We start from the raw sequence: 19,307 nt of genomic DNA on the forward strand, positions 1-19,307 counted from the left end.
GGAGCTGTCGTTTATCAGAGGGCTTCCTTTAAAACCATTACACTTTTAATGCTAACCTGCTGGCACTAAGAAGCATTTCCACTGAATGTTTTATTCAACAAGACTTAAGAGTTTTGTCAGATGTGCTTCCTGTCATCCTTTATTACACTAGATCTTTTGATATTTGAGCAGAAAAGCTAGAACTAAGGATGAAGGTCAGAGAAATGGGAGGATTATAACTCCTCTTTCACTATTCCTTTTTTCATATTGTCCATCAAACCCTCAACTGGAAAATGTCAGATAACACGAGTTTCAATTTCATTTTAATCACTTAACTGTATGATACTATAATAACTTAATAGCTATACAGCAGATTTATCATGAAGAACATGGATTATAGTCTGACAATTCTAGATTACTGTTCTTTATACAGGGAATTCAGTGCTAATTATGTAGTTTATGTGATCTGGTATTTTCAAAGGAATGTCCTTATACATCAGAAGACAAAAGCAAATATTTAAAGGTTTGGAGCTCAGATGAGCATCTTAATTTCTGAGACTGCAATAGTGAGCTGTAAATCTCAAGTGAACAGGCACTCTTTCTCCAGCTATTCAGTGTTTAAATTTCTAATCATGATAAGAAATCAAAAATAAGATATATCTAAGTAAGTATTTCAAAGCTTTTAAAATGCTTAATTTTAAAAATTAAAACATTTTCACATCTAAACATGTTCAAATCTAAATTAATATGACTTTCAGGGTTTCATTCATATCAAAATTCTGATCATTAAATTTCATGGAATCATAGAATCATTTAGATTGGAAAAGACCTTTAAGATCATCGAGTCCAACCATTAACCTAACCCTGCCAAGTCCACCACTAAACAATGTCTCTAAGCGCCTCATCCACGCGTCTTTTAAATACCTCCAGTGACGGTGACTCCACCACCTCCCTGGGCAGCCTGTTCCAGTGTTTCACCACTCTCTCAGTAAAGACATTTTTCCTAATATCCAGCCTGAACCCCCCCAGAGCAACTTGAGGCCATTTCCTCTTGTCCTGTCGCTAGTCACTTGGGAGAAGAGACCAACACCCACCTCTCTGCAACCCCCTTTCAGGTAGTTGTAGAAAGCGATAAGGTCTCCCCTCAGCCTCCTCTTCTGCAGACTGAACAACCCCAGTTCCCTCAGCCACTCCTCATCAGACTTGTGCTCCAGACCCCTCACCAGCTTCGTCGCCCTTCTCTGGACACACTCCAGCACCTCAATGTCCTTCTTGTAGTGAGGGGCCCAAAACTGAACACAGTATTTGAGGTGTATATCCCACCACTTTAAGCAATATCCTCATTAAAGTAGATGCAGATCTTTAGCTAAAGCCTGAAAATATGAAAGTTGCACTGATCAACAACTACTGCAACTATCTAATGAGCTGTTATACTGGACTGTACATGTTTAATCTTGTATGTGCCTCAGCATCTCCACTACTTACATCATCCATCTTAAAGAGTCGTCTCATCAGAAACAGATTATTTCTCTTCCCACTGCAGACTAGATGTAGCAGTTGACTCATAGGTGCTGTATGTGCAGTGGCTGCTGCAGCTTAGTTATCATTTAGGACGATCTGAGAGTTACTTTATCTTGACTACTCTAGGTTCATTTCTGTGCTGCTTGTAAAGCATAACAGATAACAGAACACAGAGTGGGCTTCTATGCGAGAGCATCAGAAGTCCATCATCAGGATTTTAAAAATTTTGTTTGGTTTGTAGTCTGCTTGGTTTTTATATTGTTTTCTAATGGAGAGTTAAGACTCTAAACACCTTATTTATTTTGAAAATAATGGTGTTTATATTAAAATGCTTGAGAGCATGAAAGTCTTAATCTGAGCACAGCCCAGTTCCTTACTGCCATTTGTTGTTAAGTTTAGCCCCTTACCATAGTGCCAACAAAGAAGAATGCAGCATCTTGCTCCTAAAAAAAATGTTATAGAAGTGATAAGCAGACATGCTGGACATGGACGAGGCTTAGGGTATTGACGGGACAGAGGTGATAATGAGAATTGTAAAAGTAGCACAGAAATTAATGCACAATCATTTCTGAGTTGAAAAGAGCACGTCCTCTTTGAGTTTGCCACCGCTTCTTTCACTGTTTACTAGATACAATACAGTATACAGGGAATATAAAATTCCCATCAGGTATTTTAAATCCCAGAAGCCTGAGTAGCTCTTTAAATGTTATCATACGTTACAATAGGAAAAGCCAGATGTTATATTTACAAAGTCAATGTGCTGCATCTTCGTAAAATCCAAGAGCTGCGACTGCTAAATCTAGTCTGCCAGCATTGAACAATTAATGAGTTAAACACACAACCTTTAGAAGAAAAATAAAGTATTGCATGTTGTGAGATATAAAGATGCATGCCAGCGCCCAGGCCAATTATAAGCACAGGAGGCAGAAAACCAGGCATCAGCAAGACATTCAAATGGCCTCTATAAATTAGCCTTTCCTCAAAAGACATGCTGGATTTCTCATGCTTGGAGTCCATAGCCGTGCAGTTACTGCTGATCAGATGCTGCTATACGTCCCCGGTAGGAAGCTACAGATGTTCAGTAGTTAACTAGCCTTCCATGAGGCAACACAGCAGTCATAGTAAAGAGCTCTATTTCTTAGGACTCTATCTAACATACCAGTCTAGGCTCTATTCAAAATACTTAAAAAAAAAAAAAAAAAGGTAACAGGCCTGAAAACATACTAGAAACATACTGTGGAACCATTTCAGAAGTATTTAGTATGATTTTGGGTGCCCTTCGAGAAGAGACTAAGTAACAAAAAGCTTGCAAACATCACAAGACCTATCCCAGTAGAGAAGAAACAGAGGTAACAGCAACAACAGTAGCACAAGAATAAGCTTGAGACTCATTTATAGATTTAAATGTCAAAACTGTAACTGGAAACTGCATCCATACGTGCACATGATCTTGGAGCGGACAGAAGCATGAAGAGCAGAAAGGAAGAATCTCTCCTCAAGCAACCTCTGACAACACTGGTTGTGTAAATGCTATTTACATTGGGAGGCCCAGGCAGACTGCAGTAACCCTCACAAAAGCAAGAGGAAAGACAGCCAGTCTTGGCCAAAAACACTTTCATTAGCCACTGAGAAAGCACTGCACTCCAAGCTGCATGCAAGTTGTGGGTTCTTCCAGCAGACTTCAGCAACAGCTACCTGGGCTAGGTTTGCTCCCTGAAGGTCTTTTCTTACGTGCTGGGATACAAACAACTACATTGTTCAGGCAAACCCTCAGGCAGTCTTTGCTATAACATTCAATACAAGATGCATCTCTTCAGGGCAGAAGAAGAAAACTCCAGATGACATTATCAGGCATCTGCTGTAAACCAAAGAACTCCTCCCAAATGCAATGCCTATAATTAAATGCCCCATTTAGACAGAATGCAGAGCAGCAAAATGAGCTTCATGCTCAGTTTTAGCTGGCTGAGAGTACTTCTGCAATCACTTTGTTCTTTCTCATCATGTCATTAAATTGCTTAATATCCAGCAGACATGAAGAAAAAGTTTCCATCAAGCAGGAGAGCAGAAAATGTATTATTAGGCATCACACAATCACAATTAATATAAAGACCTCGCGAGCACCTCTTCTACTACTCATTGACCTTGAAAGTTTGGGATTGTTTCAGACCATGAAAAAACACTGCAAAAAGTTTAACTTACACATATGTAAAATGTGTAAGTTACACTTCTAAAAGTGAGACACAGAACTGGAAAGTTTTATTTCATGAAGTAGACCAAAATATAATGCTATCGGCATTCACATTCATGCTACCTTAAACATGTAGCAACAGAAATCGCTATTGACTTCTGAAATCTTAGCACAATTATTGTGCTATAGCTGCTTCCACCATTATTTAAATACTTCATCTGCCACTGAGATCAAGCACGTGGCTATTCATGGGGATTTTTAAAGATATCAATCCAGAATAGTTTTACATGACCAGTTTGGAAGTAACGGCCAAGTTACAGTAAGAAAGAGCAGGGAGGAAAGAATTGCAGTGACACACCTGAAACAAATAGTGCCACATATGGTGTTTGCTGATATCTTCAGTCTAACGAGACAGACCAACATATTCTGTGAAGCAGATGCAAGCTGCAGTGGTCTATTGCGCAGCAGGTAACAGTAAAAGGTGTAGTTTATTCTGGAATAAGGATTGTTGAAGTCCAATTAGAAAAGTGATAGTGCTGGGGATGACAGAAAGAAGCTGTTTTCTGTAAACGCTTTGTTTGCAAAAGTTTGCAAAAGCATCTGATCACACAGCAGCAATTTTAAGATACAAAATTAAGTGATTCTTGCCTTGTCCAGAATGGTTTTGATGAAAATTCTTTCATCGAGATGACTTGAGCTCTAAATTAGAGTTAAACTAATGCTAGACATGCAAACCACTCCGAAGTCTTCACTAAATCCATAATATCTGTAAACTACTTCAGCCCTGTCCTTTACTATCATAATTTCAGAGAAAGTACCAAGTACTTAAAGGCAATTCCAGGATGCATTGGATCAGAATATTCTGTCTACAGAGAGTTAAAAATAGAGTTTACAGGGTTTTACATTTCTGCCAGCTGAGAATATTGAAAAATAGCAATCTGTGTGGTACATCTCTAGTTTGCCAATAGCTACTAAATCCTGTATGAGCTTTCCATAGACTTACCTGGATTTTTCGTAGAAAGTTACAGAACCAGCCTCCTCCTCATAAGGCTTGTGCTCCACACCCCTCACCAGCTTCGTCACCCTTCTCTGGACACGCTCCAGCACCTCAATGTCCTTCTTGTAGTGAGGGGCCCAAAACTGAACACAGTATTCGAGGTGCGGCCTCACCAGCGCCGAGTACAGGGGCACGATCACCTCCCTACTCCTGCTGGCCACACTGTTTCTGATACAAGCCAGGATGCCATTGGCCTTCTTGGCCACCTGGGCACACTGCTGGCTCATATTCAGACGGCTGTCAATCAACACCCCCAGGTCCTTTTCTGCTGGGGAGCTTTCCAGCCACTCTTCCCCCAGCCTGTAACGTTACATGGGGTTGTTGTGACCCAAGTGCAGGACCTGGCACTTGGCCTTGTTGAACCTCATACAATTGGCCTCAGGCCATCGATCCAGCCTGTCCAGATCCCTCTGCAGAGCTTTCCTACCCTCAAGCAGATCAACACTCCCGCCCAACTTGGTGTCGTCTGCAAACTTGCTGAGGGAGCACTCAATCCCCTCATCCAGATCATTGATAAATATATTAAACAGGACTGGCCCCAAAACTGAGCCCTGGGGGACTCCACTTGTGACTGGCTGCCAACTGGATTTGACTCCATTCACCACAACTCTCTGGGCTTGGCTGTCCAGCCAGTTTTTTACCCAGCGAAGAGTGCACCTGTCTGAGCCATGAGCCACCAGCTTCTCCAGGAGAATACTGTGGGAAACAGTGTTGAAGGCTTTACTGAAGTCCAGGCAGACAATATTGACAGCCTTTCCTTCATCCACTAAGCGGGTCCCCTGGTCATAGAAGGAGATCAGGTTGGTCAAGCAGGACCTGCCTTTCATGAACACATGCTGGCTGGGCCTGATCCCTTGGTTATCCTGTACATGCCCTGTGAGTGCCCTCAAGATGAACCTCTCCATAATCTTCCCCGGCACCGAGGTCAGGCTGACAGGCCTGTGCTTCCCCAGATCCTCCTCCTGGCCCTTCTTGTAGATGGGCGTCACGTTGCCAAGCCTCCAGTCATCTGGGACCTCCCCTGTTAACCAGGACTGTTGGTAAATGATAGAGAGTGGCTGGCAAGCTCCTCCACCAGCTCCCTCATTACTCTTGGGTGGATCCCATCAGGCCCCATAGACTTGTGAGTGTCCAGGTGGCATGGCAGGTCGTGAACTGCTCCCTCCTGGATTATGGGGAGTTTATTTTGCTCTCCATCCCTGTCTTCCAGCTCAGGGAGCTGAATACCCTGAGGATATCTGGTCTGGCTATTAAAGACTGAGGCAAAGAAGGCATTAAGTTCCCAGGCCTTAAAACAGATCTGCTGGGGTGCTGCCCCAGAGCCAACATGAGAGGGAAAACTACTAGGCGCTCTCTTTGAAGCAGATCTCCCCACACAAGGGTTTTGTGCTCACCACCACTGCTGGCCACATGGAGGGGAGTCCAGGTAGGCGCTCTCAGACCAGACTCTAAAGCATCCCAGGTCTCCAGTCTCCATCTTTTTCAGACTGAATGAGGATTAGATGGGTGAGAATACCATGCATAAAGCATCGTTTTAGCGCTGAAAAAATCCTTTACTGTAGTGTAGTAGCACCAAGATTCACAACTGCTTTCGTAAAGGAATTATCCTCCTTTGTAGCTTATTGGATGAGAAGAGAGATGCGTGCACTGCAAACAGGAACAAGATAGTGCTAAGCATTCACAGCTCCCATTAAGTTCAATTGTACTGCCGAATTTTGTATAAACCTTGTAACAAAGGGATAGTAAAGAGGTATTTTTCCTAGGTAGAAAGAAATGATTGAAATAACACACTACAGCAGGCTGTTACAGTCTTGTAGTCCAGACAAAGTTGTATTGAAACAAAAAGTCATAGTCCTTAAAAAAAAAAAAAAGTCTTTCATTCCCTGGCATTTAATCTAATCTGAAATGTCAATAGTAAAGCTATAACAAAACGAGTATAATAGGCTACATGAGCACTCAAGATCAACTGCCAAGTAGAGAAGAAAGGCAGAATTGAAATGTCCCACTATATTCCTTTTCTGCATGTATCAGGTGAAGTTACAGCTAAAAGACGTCTAAAAATACTGCAAAAGTAACTTCACTTCTCTCAGCAGGTTTTCACAGACTTAAAGGAGATCCACCAACAGAGATTATTTAATCATTTTGGTACCTATTGTTCAGACTGTAAAATGCATAACCCATCCTACAGAGGATTGCCCAGTCCCTCTGAAGGGCAGTTTTTAAACGGCAGATGCCTAGGAGCACTGTTATTTGATAGGTGCCTAGGGCACTGTTATTTGATATATGGATGGCTTTCGAGGCTACAGATGTCAGCTGTATAAAGACAGCTCTCTGCAGTCTCTCTCTCCCTCCAGAACTCGAGATGCTGGAACATGCTGAAATTTAAGACCCTCTTCCATGTTTCTAGAGGTGTACACAGAGAGAGGTAGATGCCTTAGAACATGTAATCTCGTGCTGCAGTCTCTGGCTTTGTGATACAAAGCCAACTTTTTTGTCTTCCATTTTATTTTATCTACGGGGTGGCTGACAAATGACCTACTTCTCAATTCAATATATCTACTCTGAGAAACTTGCAGTTTTGTTCTTGTCACTGCTGGTTTCATCATTCCTCAAATTAAAAGAAGATATGTCTAAACTTTTAGTTACTTGACCAAGGCAATCAAGAAACCACTTTTCATGTACGATACCATCTGATGGCTTTTATTCCATATGTGCCAGATATAGTTATAATTTACAGGTTGTTTCCTGCCAGCCAGGATAATAATCTGGTATTGGTTGAGGCCGAAAATCCTTTTGGTGGTCCAAATACAGCATATAGGGCAACTAAAGAATCTTTGTAGATTTTGGCTGTTGTCATATCACTAAGATGTTGAAAATCTCATCTACACACCTTCCAGACAGCCTAAATTAGCAAGCCTGCTCTTATTTAGCTTGTCAGATCACTCTTAAAAACAGTTCTTGTTTTTTGGAGGATTTTTGCTGTTTTATAACTCATGGCAAAGCAATCTTCTTATATGTGTTTTTCACAGAGGCTGTAATTCTGAACTATTTAAAAATATTATATAATACTGAATATCCTGCTCTCTCTTGCTACATGGCAGAGACTATTTGTAGTAGTTTATTAAAAAGGCAGTGTATCATCACATTAAAATTGCTTTTATTTTCATCATAAATGTCAGTGCACTAATTTTAAGTCACCACTCCTTTGGCTATCTTGGATTGCTGTGAGATTGAATGAACGCAGTCCCTGTAACAAAAAGTGTTTATGACAAACAAAGAAGTTAAAGCTGAAAGATGATGGAGATGATTGACTTCCCCCAACTGTTTTTGTCTCTACACATCTCTATATTGGAAGCTTTCTAGATTACAGTGACTAAATTGTGTGTACATGCCACTCTCAGGGGGTAACTTTTTCCCTAGATGTGTTTAATCACTCTCAAACACCCAAGAGCCAGAAAGTGGATCATTCTGCCATTTTGTTACCGAGTGAAGGTGCAATTCGTATCAGGTTTATTTTGAAGATTAGTGTCAACAGGAGGAAGAATCAGATATCAATCTGGTGAAAAACTACATACCCTTTAGTTGGAAAACTATCCTGTCTCATTTTTATCTCTATTTATTATTGTAACTTCATCCAGATGCAAGACGTTATTTTTAGAAGTTTCCTGGGAAATCCCAAACTCAAAGTGTGTTTCAAAAGCTAATAAATGACTTAATTACAACCATGGAATTAAATCATTTGTGACACCAAATACTTCTTGCTTTTACTTTAGATAAAGAGAAAAATCACAGACAAACCCAAAGCATTACTATTTTTAGCTGACATGAGGGATTTAGTGACTTAGCTTCGAGATACAGAAGAAAAAAAGGATCAGCTGCATATTGGCTCTTAACATCCTAACGATGGACACTTTAACCAACATTTAGAGTGAAAACATACCAAATTTAATCACTCTCAAAACATTTGGATGAAACATGTTAATAGGTTTGGCTTGATGACAGAGGTTTGACCCTACACACAAGAAGCGTAAGAACCTGATGAGTGATTGATTGATATGCTACCTTCAAAACCACAGCTTGGGATTACATTTTGCCACTATATTATACAACTCTTAGCAAGTAATGAGCAGTCTATCCCTCATTACACCATCTGGAGAAAAAAAACAACAGCAAAAAAGCCCTGACACACACACTCTATTTTGGCAAAGGCACATGTGGGAGAATAGCCTACCTGAGCCAAGAGCTGTCTTCAGCTTCTAAAATGAATCTGGCTGATTCAGAGGCTTGTGACAGCCCCTCACTATGTTTTCATTTTACATCAAAATCAGAAAAATCACATCAATCTTTCAAATAGCAGCACATTCTCAAACATTATACTATTCATGCCCTTTAAACCTTTAAACCTGCTATATGCACAGACAAGTTTCCTGTTAAAATCCAATTAAGTTTCCAGTTTAAGTTCAAAGTGATCTCAGGAGAGTCAAAGGATATAAAGAATCATTAGGTATTGTGAAAACAAATGATAAAATGAAAAAAGGGAGAGTTTTTTTTTAATTCTCAAGAAGTGCTTGAATTGATTTCCAAAACATTCCAGTCATCACTGAAATTTAAACCTAAATATTTAATAGGCAAGCAAAGGCTTTTTGCTTTATTACTTGTTTGCAACTGACGCAAGAGGAATAAAAGAGCTATTTGCTTGGCCTATGTTCTTGTATAAGGAGACCTTAGGGTTACTGCTACAGTCCCCAGAGGAACAAGGGGAGCCCCCAGCTCTCTGATGATCATTTAAGACAGGAGTGTGGCCATGAAAACAAGCCTGCCCCACTTTGCCCCATCCTCTCGCTTCAGGCTGATGATGCCCCTTAGCTGTACTGATCAGGCTTTTGTGTGACCATGAGGCAAATCTGATTGGGGAACTGAGCTGACTAAAAATAATTATAAAGCATTAAGAAACGCATGGATATTTTCGTGGAAGTGCCGCCTTACGCACTCACACACTGTGGCTCTAATTTCCCAGGTGCAGATGCAAAGACATGTTTTCCACCTTGATCCCGCATATATTTCTCAGCTCCCGAAGCATCCGTCTCCAAAGACAAGGCACAAACAGCCAAGGAGGGGCAAAGCGACCCCCTTCCTCCTCCTCTTTCTCCCCCTGCCCGCAGGCAGGGACTGTTAATCCCCCCCAGGGCTGTGCCCTGGCCGGAGGCGAGGGGCTGCCTCCTGGCAGCCTGGGCTGTCCCGAGGACGGGCAGCCTTGGCCCCGCCATGCGCCCAGCAGCACCCTCCACCGATCCCCCACCTTCTGCAGGAGGCATATGTGGCAAGGGGTTGAGAGGGAGGGGAGATGATTGGAAATAGGTGTTAGGAAAAGTAAAAAAAAAAATAATTCAACATAAATAATCTCAAAAACTTCCTGTGTGGAATTTAATTGATCCAGCCAGCGGACAGGGGGAGGAGTTGAAATGGAGTTCTTTTCCCCAGTTTGTGCATATTTTTCACAGACTGAAATAATGCCTCACTGAAAAGGTGATTTGCAGTTGGCATTTCAGGCAGCCTTGCTGCCTGGCTCTGGAATTATTCCCATTGTTGTTCACACAAAGGGAAAATAAACTCAACCACTTGGCTTCCTTTTCCCCGAAATACATGTCTAAGATCACAGCTTAGAAAGGAAACTAAATGGCAGATGGCAGCATCTTTGCAAACTACGTGCATTCTGAGCTATACAGACTGACAAATTAATTTTTTCAAAGAACAGGACAGAAAGAGAGAGAGCACTTTTCTTAAGAGTATGGTAGAATAATAAAACACTGAAGTCCTCTTTAAAAGTATTGGGCAGCTCTTAGTTACGTTGTTACCACATAGCCAGAAGAAACTATCAAGAAATTATTTACATCCCTTTGCTATGGGGCATTAGTGCATCAGTGGCAAGAAAGGCTTTTAAAGAAGAATTTGAAATTTTGTGAATATAGATTGTTTGTCTTCCGCTTACCTTGAACCACACAGTATGGGGAGGCTTCACTCTGCACACCCCAGGGAGGACTGCCTGTCCTCCTTTGTGTACCCAGCAGGGTTTAGCCAGACACCCCCTGCCCCTCCAGCACCTCTTACCCTGCTTTGAATGAGAGTGCCAGGAATTCAATTATTTTCTCCCAAGCAGCAAGACAAAGTGTTAGTGATGTTTGCATCAATTCTCATTTTCCATATGAGGAGAGTGAGTCAGAGCACACCTTCTTCCTCGCTAGATAGAAAGCGCCGGAGGAGACACTGGCTGTGTCATCTAACGGATTCCCACGTCAAGCATTCGGTCACACAGCAAAGCAGTGTTCCTCCCGCGGCCTGTGTGATCCCACAACAGTTGGCCAGACAGCTGCTTTACTGCATTTCATATCATTTTTGCTTCATGCTGCCTTTGATATCAGAATAGCTGGGAAATAAATGGAACCACAGATTGCAGACTGCTTTAAATTCTCTTTTGTTCAAGAGACCTCTCAGATTAAAATAATGCTGAAAGGAGACTGCCAAAAGACAGAGAAGGGTTTAGGATGTTGAGGGAGACCTGCACAGAGTTTAAACATGCACAGGAGAATCCCTGTTGTTTCCAGCCATGCTATGAGTCAAACACCTTCCTCCAGAGAAGGTCTGATTTCATGTTATTTATAGAGCAATCTCTTCTGATTCTACTCAAAGACTAAGCACCCCCAAGTCTGGAAAATGATCAAAAGGGGGGGTTGATCTTATGTTGCTTCTATAAGAAAAAGACACTCCCAGAAGAAAGTCTCTCTGTGAAACTACTCTATTTAGTTCTTACAACCCTGAGGTATGTATCAAGATTTGGACCCTTAACTTGCTTGGCAGATTTTATTACCATATTACCTGCCTCCTTGGGGTATACAGCTGCTCAGTGAGCTTGTGTTTATAAAGGTCTTGAAGGTCCACAGATGGAGAGCTAAGAGAAGCAATCTATATTTTTACACTGTATATTCATGTACCCTCTTTCTCCTTAAGGCTTGGCCTTGAATACATGGATAACTAAGGTATGATATGATTCCCCTTGGGCACAGTGATAGAACATATTTACTGTTTATTGCTTCACAAAGTTGATTTCTATCAGCAGTGCATTATATTCCTATCCAAGCAGAAGCCAACACATCCCAAAGAAAAGTGGGTGATAAAAAGAGAATTTTGTTTGTTGAGTTGCATCACAATTAAGGCAGACAGCCATCCTCCACGTCAGAGATGCTAACGGCACAATGCACCAAAGCAGAGCAACAAAAAGCACTGCGCAACACTGCGTACAAGTTGCTGCCTAATCTTCTCTGGAGGGGCACTGTAATTGCATGCTTTACCCATGCCACAGTAGAGGCTCAGTAAAAGTCAAGCTGGGAAGAGGAGGAAGACTGCTTTCCCTGCTTTTCAACTCTGAATATACTTAAAAGGCCATCCTTTACATAACACTACTTTGGCTATGTTTTGAGAAATCCTTCAACATAGACAATGAGTCTACATTTACACCTACATCAACCCACTAGGGACAACACAATTACAGGTGGAGAAGCCAACTTGAGAGTTTCCAATTATTCTGAGAAGTCGCAATTGCAATGGTTACACTTTCCTAGTCACAACGGGAAAAAAAAGAAAGCAAAATATGCTGGCAGCATAGTGAGCCCACAGAAATGGGCCCTATTATGTGTAGGGAAAGAAAGACAGATACACATGCACGCACATTAGGAAGAGGTTTGCTTAGCTATTTTCCTCGTTACCAACCGCTGCAAATACCCCTAGTTAGGAAGGCTCACAGACAAAAGATGTAAGATATCAGAGTTAGTATTCCTGACTACTCACACAGTTCTTCAGGATTTGAAATTTATGCTCCCTAGTGAAAACTTTAAAAGTACACATGAAGGACATCTCTAATGACATAAGTGATAAAAGTGAGTAAAAACAGGAATTCAGATTTACTCTTTACCAGAATGCAGTTCTTCCTGCAGCTTTATTAGATACCCAAGATTATCAGCCATATTCTGCCCAGCTGGGAGATAAGAGTTATTAACTGAGAAATTCTCACAAACTGTTCATCAATAACGGTTTGTGAGAAAACTTCCTCCATTTTTGCCTACAACAACTCTCATAGGGCTCAAGTTAAACTCTGATTTGAGCACAAACGGAAAAGCTGTTAACTGGCTGCTTTCTCCAGAGACACCCAGGTTTCTTTCACGGAGACTAATAGACAATGTTCACAATTTTTGTAAAGGGAATAAAGTAGAAAAATAAAGAAACACTCTTTTGGAAACTAAGTAGGCATAGCAGATAACCCAGAATGGGTTTACAGTTTAGCTAAGGAGGCAGCAACCCATTTATGATCCCAAAAAGTATTTTTCAAATTTGTGTGTCAGCTGAGGACACAATTTGCTGCACTTCTGAAATATCGTGGAAGAATGAGGACAAATTTACTCCTGTGGATTCACAAAGATATGTATTTACCAATTTACTACAGCATGCACTCCTTTATTTGATTCGTCCAAAAAACTCCAGTTACTATGAGCCCATTTTTAAATCCTTGCCACAAGAGATATGGCCTCTTGTCTTGCGTGTACGTTCTATGAATGCGTAAGTGCAACGTTGTGCAATGGTTCTTTCAACCACAAGCTTCAGAAAACTAAATGCTGACAAATTGTCTGGGGTCATCTCTGTGAAATGCTCCATGTGTACTAGTTGAAAGAGCCTGACACTACCTTGCTCCCAAATGTTAACAGCTTTACAAAAAATGCCCTCTTCTGCAGGTGAAATTTTTCTTGTTCAATCCCCAGTAAAAGTAGGTTTTCGTTTAAGTTCAAGCAAAACCCCATCCACCATTTAGTTATGACAAAGTGAAAAGAAACATTTTCCAGTCTTCATTGTAAAGGCAATCATATATAGCTAACAGCCAGAAGTGCTGGCCCTCAGCAGGACTAAGCGGCACTGAGGTCAGCGGGCCCGTGAGTATATACGCCAGCTGATGGTTACACCAGCTCCTTAGCAGGCAAGCACCACTCCATGTATTTAAGGCAAATGGCCAAGCCAATAAAATGTCATTCCAGCTCCTTTTGGTGCAAAGAGGAGGAAAATCCCACTTTTTCAAGAGGACTATCCCTTCTCTGTAAAGTAACTTGTTTGGAAAGCCCAGCCGGCACTGCAGGCACTCAGTGCCACAGCTGGAGAGGCACTGGGGAAGCATCCCAGGAACACCTACCCACTGGAGGGGAGAGGGTGCAGCCAGCTGCAGGCAGCCACCTCCTGGCTGTGTTACAGCTGCAATTATTTGTCTATGCCAGATTTAATTTGATGCTATCAGAAAACCATGCCCTATAAACTGGGGCATCTCAATCATGACTAACCAATAACCAAAGAAAAAAGAAAAAAGTTTACATCTGGGAAATGTTTTTCATGTATTTGAGAATAAGTCATCCTGCTGAAGCACAGGTCATATTTTCCAGGTTGAAGACAAAAGTAATTTGTTTGGTTGGGGTTTTTTTTTATGTTACAGTTTTGTGAGAGACAGGTGCAATTTTGAAAGCAACAGCTTGCGTTAAATGTATCACAACTACTTCACAAAGGGAATTAGAAACTTGAAGCTTGGCTTTTAAACAGCTCACAGTGACAAATGCTTCACAACATAGCTTCACATTAATTACTGTAATGCAAACATGAAAAAAAAACTGAACTGCAACCTGTTCCTGGATGGACAGAGCAAGGCTCTGGGACCCCTTTAACACAGGGAATATTTCCAGGACAAAGAAAAAAAAATGCCCATGTAGCCACTGTGTCACAGCATCCAGCAACTTCCTTGGACATCTGATAATATCTAATGTTTTTTCTTAAGTACAAAAAGTTGGAGCTATGCTATTACATGATCACCTAAACTCACTGTTTACAAAATTTTCTAGCCTCATTGCCGTGGAGGAAATGAGAAAATAATGTGAATTGGAGCTATCATTTAGCCTTTTAAAAAATCTCTCTCCATCATTCACAGGTAAAAGATACATAACAATTACAATAAATATAGGTATCATACAGGTACACCTGAGATATGGAATAATCCCTCCAGTGACTGTCTATCCATAAGAGCTATGCTCTGAGGTTATAAAAATGTATTTATACATAGCAATAATCAATGTTTCCAGCCTGAAGCGCCCCCAGTTTTAATGGGGTTAAAAGCAAAGTTCCCCAAACATCATGACAGAGACCTTAATGGGCAGGTTCAAAACTATTTTAGAACTTTTCAGAGTAAATCAAAAAGTTTTAATTGTTTGTACTTTTCCTCCAATGCCCCTGATAGCATGTGAATTATGGGAAGTAGATTCATTATCCAGTTCAATGAGTCATCATCACCACGGACACTGTAAGTGTGATTTCAGGTGTTCCAGTCTTCATATAATTGTTACTCCTCCTTTTTGTGACAAAGATTAATTGAGAATGGCAGTACCACTAGGGTAGGCATCTATATAATCAAGGCCACTGTCATCTATTCTTGGTGTCATAACCCAGACCACCGTTTCACAGGCATCGCTGTGAATACAAAGGAAATGAAATAGTGACATTTAAGAAGGTTAAGGCAAGAACAGCAGTATATTTGATTTCAAACACTATTACTTGAAGGTAATTTAACCTATTGACGCCGATAATAAATTATGTAAAATTGTTTCACGAGTAATAAAGATTTTGTTAAAACAGTTCTAACAGTTTTCCCCTTTAAAATTTTTTTAACAACTCAAAACCTCTTTTTTTTGTCCTAAACTTTCATTAAATGCAAAATATTGTAACCAATTTGGTGGTGACATGAGCTAAGGAACCTTGCTGTGAGATTTCACAATAGAGCACAGCACAATAGCTAAAGAAAATAATGGTTGTGGCTATGGTAACCCAAAGTGAAATATGTTATTTGCATCAGTTTATAACCATACTGAGATGCAATTTACACATTACTGCTGTAACAGGACATGATTGATGTAATCATAAATGACCTATCACAACATGAAGTCACAAAGTGTTTTTTAAAATTGTTTCTGAAAAGCATTCATGGGAAAAAAATGCACAGATCTGACACTTGACATCTCAAGGAAAAAAGGAAAACAGGAAAAAAGGAAAAAAATATTTCTGCTTAAAATTATACTGCATTTTCAGTTTATGTTCTTCATTTTTTTTTTTTCTCCCCTTCAGTTAGTGTAAAGAGTATGTGCTTAAAATGCCTGCTACTGAAGTCAGCAGCAAAACTCCCATTAACATCTGCATTCACTGGCTCCAGCTAAATCACCTGCAACAGCGACATAACAAGACAGAACTGCTGACTGGCATGTCCCAAGTTCCAATATTATTTTGAGTTGAGTAAAATCTAGCTATTAACCATTCTAGATTAACATCTGACCAAGCATGGCCAGTTTGCTAATATTTTAGAAACCCATCCATCCTACAGACAGTCCTCAGGGTCTGGTCTGTTCTTTCATCTCCTTCCACATGGAGTCAGCTGCGTGATACCACTGTTGGAGACTTTGGAGAATACTAGGCTGTCACAAACATACAATGACTATTGACCAAGAGAGTTGTTTTAAAAAAAATTACCAAAACAGTAAGAGGGCTACTGAAAACGTTGAGACATGCCAAATGGGATAAAAGAAAAATTTCAATTTCCTATGAACACCAGATTTTAGGAAATCATACTTTTTTTCTGTTTAGCAAACCAACCGTGAATGTTTTGCTCTTATGAAATACCCAAACCCAGACAGGCACAGTGTCCAGTCTGGACAAGCTTGAATCTTGATCTGTCACCATTTAGTCTTCCACCACCAGCACAGGGGGTTCTCCAAGGCCAGTTTTATTCAGAGTCAGATTTACCAGGAAGAAAATGCAGCTACAGAAGCCCCACGTAGTCACATGTGGTACAGACCAGGCTCCTAGTCACCACAAGAGAAGGCAGCTACTCCCCAGTCGTACTGAGGCCGATTGCTATCACCCAACACCCTGAGGAGCGCTCTGTGAGTATGAAAGTTGCTGAATGGTGTGTGGCCAACCTAACAGCTCTCAAGTCTCTGCTCAAAGAAAGCAGGGAAATATTTTCTGCATAGAAAATACTTCCTGAGCTGCAGAACTTCAATGGGAATTTATAGCTACAAAGCTCCTGATGTACAAACCAAGCCAGAGAGAAAGGCTGCTCAAACCAACACTGAGATCCCACCTCCATACACTGCCAGCCAAGGAATAGTCCTTCATGCCAAGCTCACGTTTCCTAACCAGTAACTTACCTCAGTCCCCTCAGTCATGGTAAACCTGACATTTGTGTTGATCCAAATATTCCTAAATATTTTTTTTCAACTGTTTGATCTTCTGCAATTGAAAACTGACCTTCACAACTTAGTCATGGTGGAAATTGTTTACCTTTTAATTTGCAAATTATTTTGCTGAGAAAAAACAGGTGCATAATTCACAGAATCACAGAATGATGGGGGTTGGAAGGGACCTCTGGAGACCATCTAGTCCAACCCCCCTGCCAGAGCAGGTTCACCTCGAGCAGGTTGCACAGGAATGCATCCAGGCGTGTTTTGAATATCTCCAGAGAAGGAGACTCCACAGTCTCCCTGGGCAGCTTGTTCCAGTGCTCTACCACCCTCAAAGTAAAGAAGTTCCTCCTCATGTTTAGATGGAGCTTCCTATGACTCAGTTTGTGCCCATTACCTCTTGTCCTGTCACTGGGCACCACTGAAAAGAGACTGACCCCATCCTCCTGGCACCCACCCCTTAAATATTTATAAGCATTAATAAGATCCCCCCTCAGCCTTCTCTTCTCCAGACTAAAAAGACCCAAGTCCCTCAGCCTTTCCTCATAAGAAAGATGTTCCAGTCCCCTAATCATCTTCATAGCCCTTTGCTGTACCCTCTCCAGCAGCTCCCTGTCCTTCTTGAACCAGGGAGCCCAGAACTGGACACAGTACTCCAGATGTGGCCTCACCAGGGCAGAGTAGAGGGGGAGGATAACCTCCCTCGACCTGCCTGCCACACTCTTCTTGATGCACCCCAGGATGCCATTGGCCGCCTTGGCCACAAGGGCACATGGCTGGCTCATGGCCATCCTGTTGTCCACCAGAACCCCCAGGTCCCTTTCCACAGAGCTGCTCTCCAGCAGGTCAGCCCCTAAACCATACTGATGCATGGGGTTATTCCGCCCCAGGTGCAGTACCCTACACTTGCCTTTGTTGAATTTCACAAGGTTCCTCTTTGCCCAACTTTCCAGCCTGTCCAGGTCACGCTGAATGGCAGCGCAGCCTTCCGGTGTGTCTGCCACTCCTCCCAGTTCTGTGTCATCAGCAAACTTGCTGAGGGCACACTCTATCCCTTCATCCAGGTCATTGATGAATATATCGAACAGGACTGGACCCAGTACTGACCCCTGGGGAACACCACTTGTCACAGACCTCCAACTAGACTCTGTGCCACTAATTCATTCTTAAGCATGAGAAAAAGGTAATGAAAATGCAGTTTGTTTTATGTAGGCTGTTTCAGCAGTTCTTGAAAGAGAACAGAAAATCCTGTTTTTCTAGAGATTCATTGAAAAAAATATAAAGTGGAAAATACAGAAAAGTCACTCATACGCAGATTTGCTTTCATGTAGGGTAACTTTTAACTCTTAAAAGACTCAAGAGTAGCTCTTTAAAGGTTAGGGAAATTTTGGTAGCATGGGCACATTTACTGGAAATTCTAAAACTTGCATTTTCCCTATATAAGACTTAAAACCTTTCGTAAAATTCCCTAATGCACAGTCATTCTTGCTTTTCATTCATATTAAGAGCAGGTAGTAAATATTGAAAAATAATTTATAAGTCCCAAATTTATTTCCAGATATCAGTTCTTCATTTCAGTGATGAAATACACCATAAACCATCTGCAAATCAGCATTCATGAAAAGACAACTATTAGTATGAAAGAATCACTTGTGCTTTCACATTCAGTTACTGCCTAGGGTAAAGCCCATCATCAATATTTCTGTGAACAAGGAATGATTCTCTATGTACAAACAGCATATCTTAAAACATAGCCTGATTTTCAGAAAATATTTGTCCTTGTTGCCTTTGAAGGAAGAGAAGGCAAGCCAGCCTCTTTTAACATACGACAGCTGGGACCCCCCAAAGTGGAAGAATTGATTTTTCTAAAAAACATGGACCTGAAATGAATGCTTGTGCTTTCCTCCCCTCAACCCGAGACTGTGGCTCCTACATCTATTACAGTCCCTTTCCACATATATTCTAGAGAGGAAGTTCTTCCTTTGCAGCACTGATTTGGTTTCAGATCCATTACACCCAGGCACAGCAAAAGCATTTAGAATATTTAAGAAACCTTCAAGTGAAGTTGCCAAAGAAGAGCTTGCAATCTCCTGTTATATCACCTATGCCACCTGGCCAGAATTTCCTCAAGAAATTACTGTGAAAACATACAGCCAAGAACATAACAGCATCCCCAAATTTCTTTTTAGATGTGTTCTTAATGTTCAGGATAATTATCTTCTCAACAAGACTCGGTAATAATCACAGACTTTTC

Source organism: Gavia stellata, chromosome 8 (genome assembly GCF_030936135.1).
Source record: "Gavia stellata isolate bGavSte3 chromosome 8, bGavSte3.hap2, whole genome shotgun sequence".
Taxonomy (NCBI): Eukaryota; Metazoa; Chordata; class Aves; order Gaviiformes; family Gaviidae; genus Gavia; species Gavia stellata.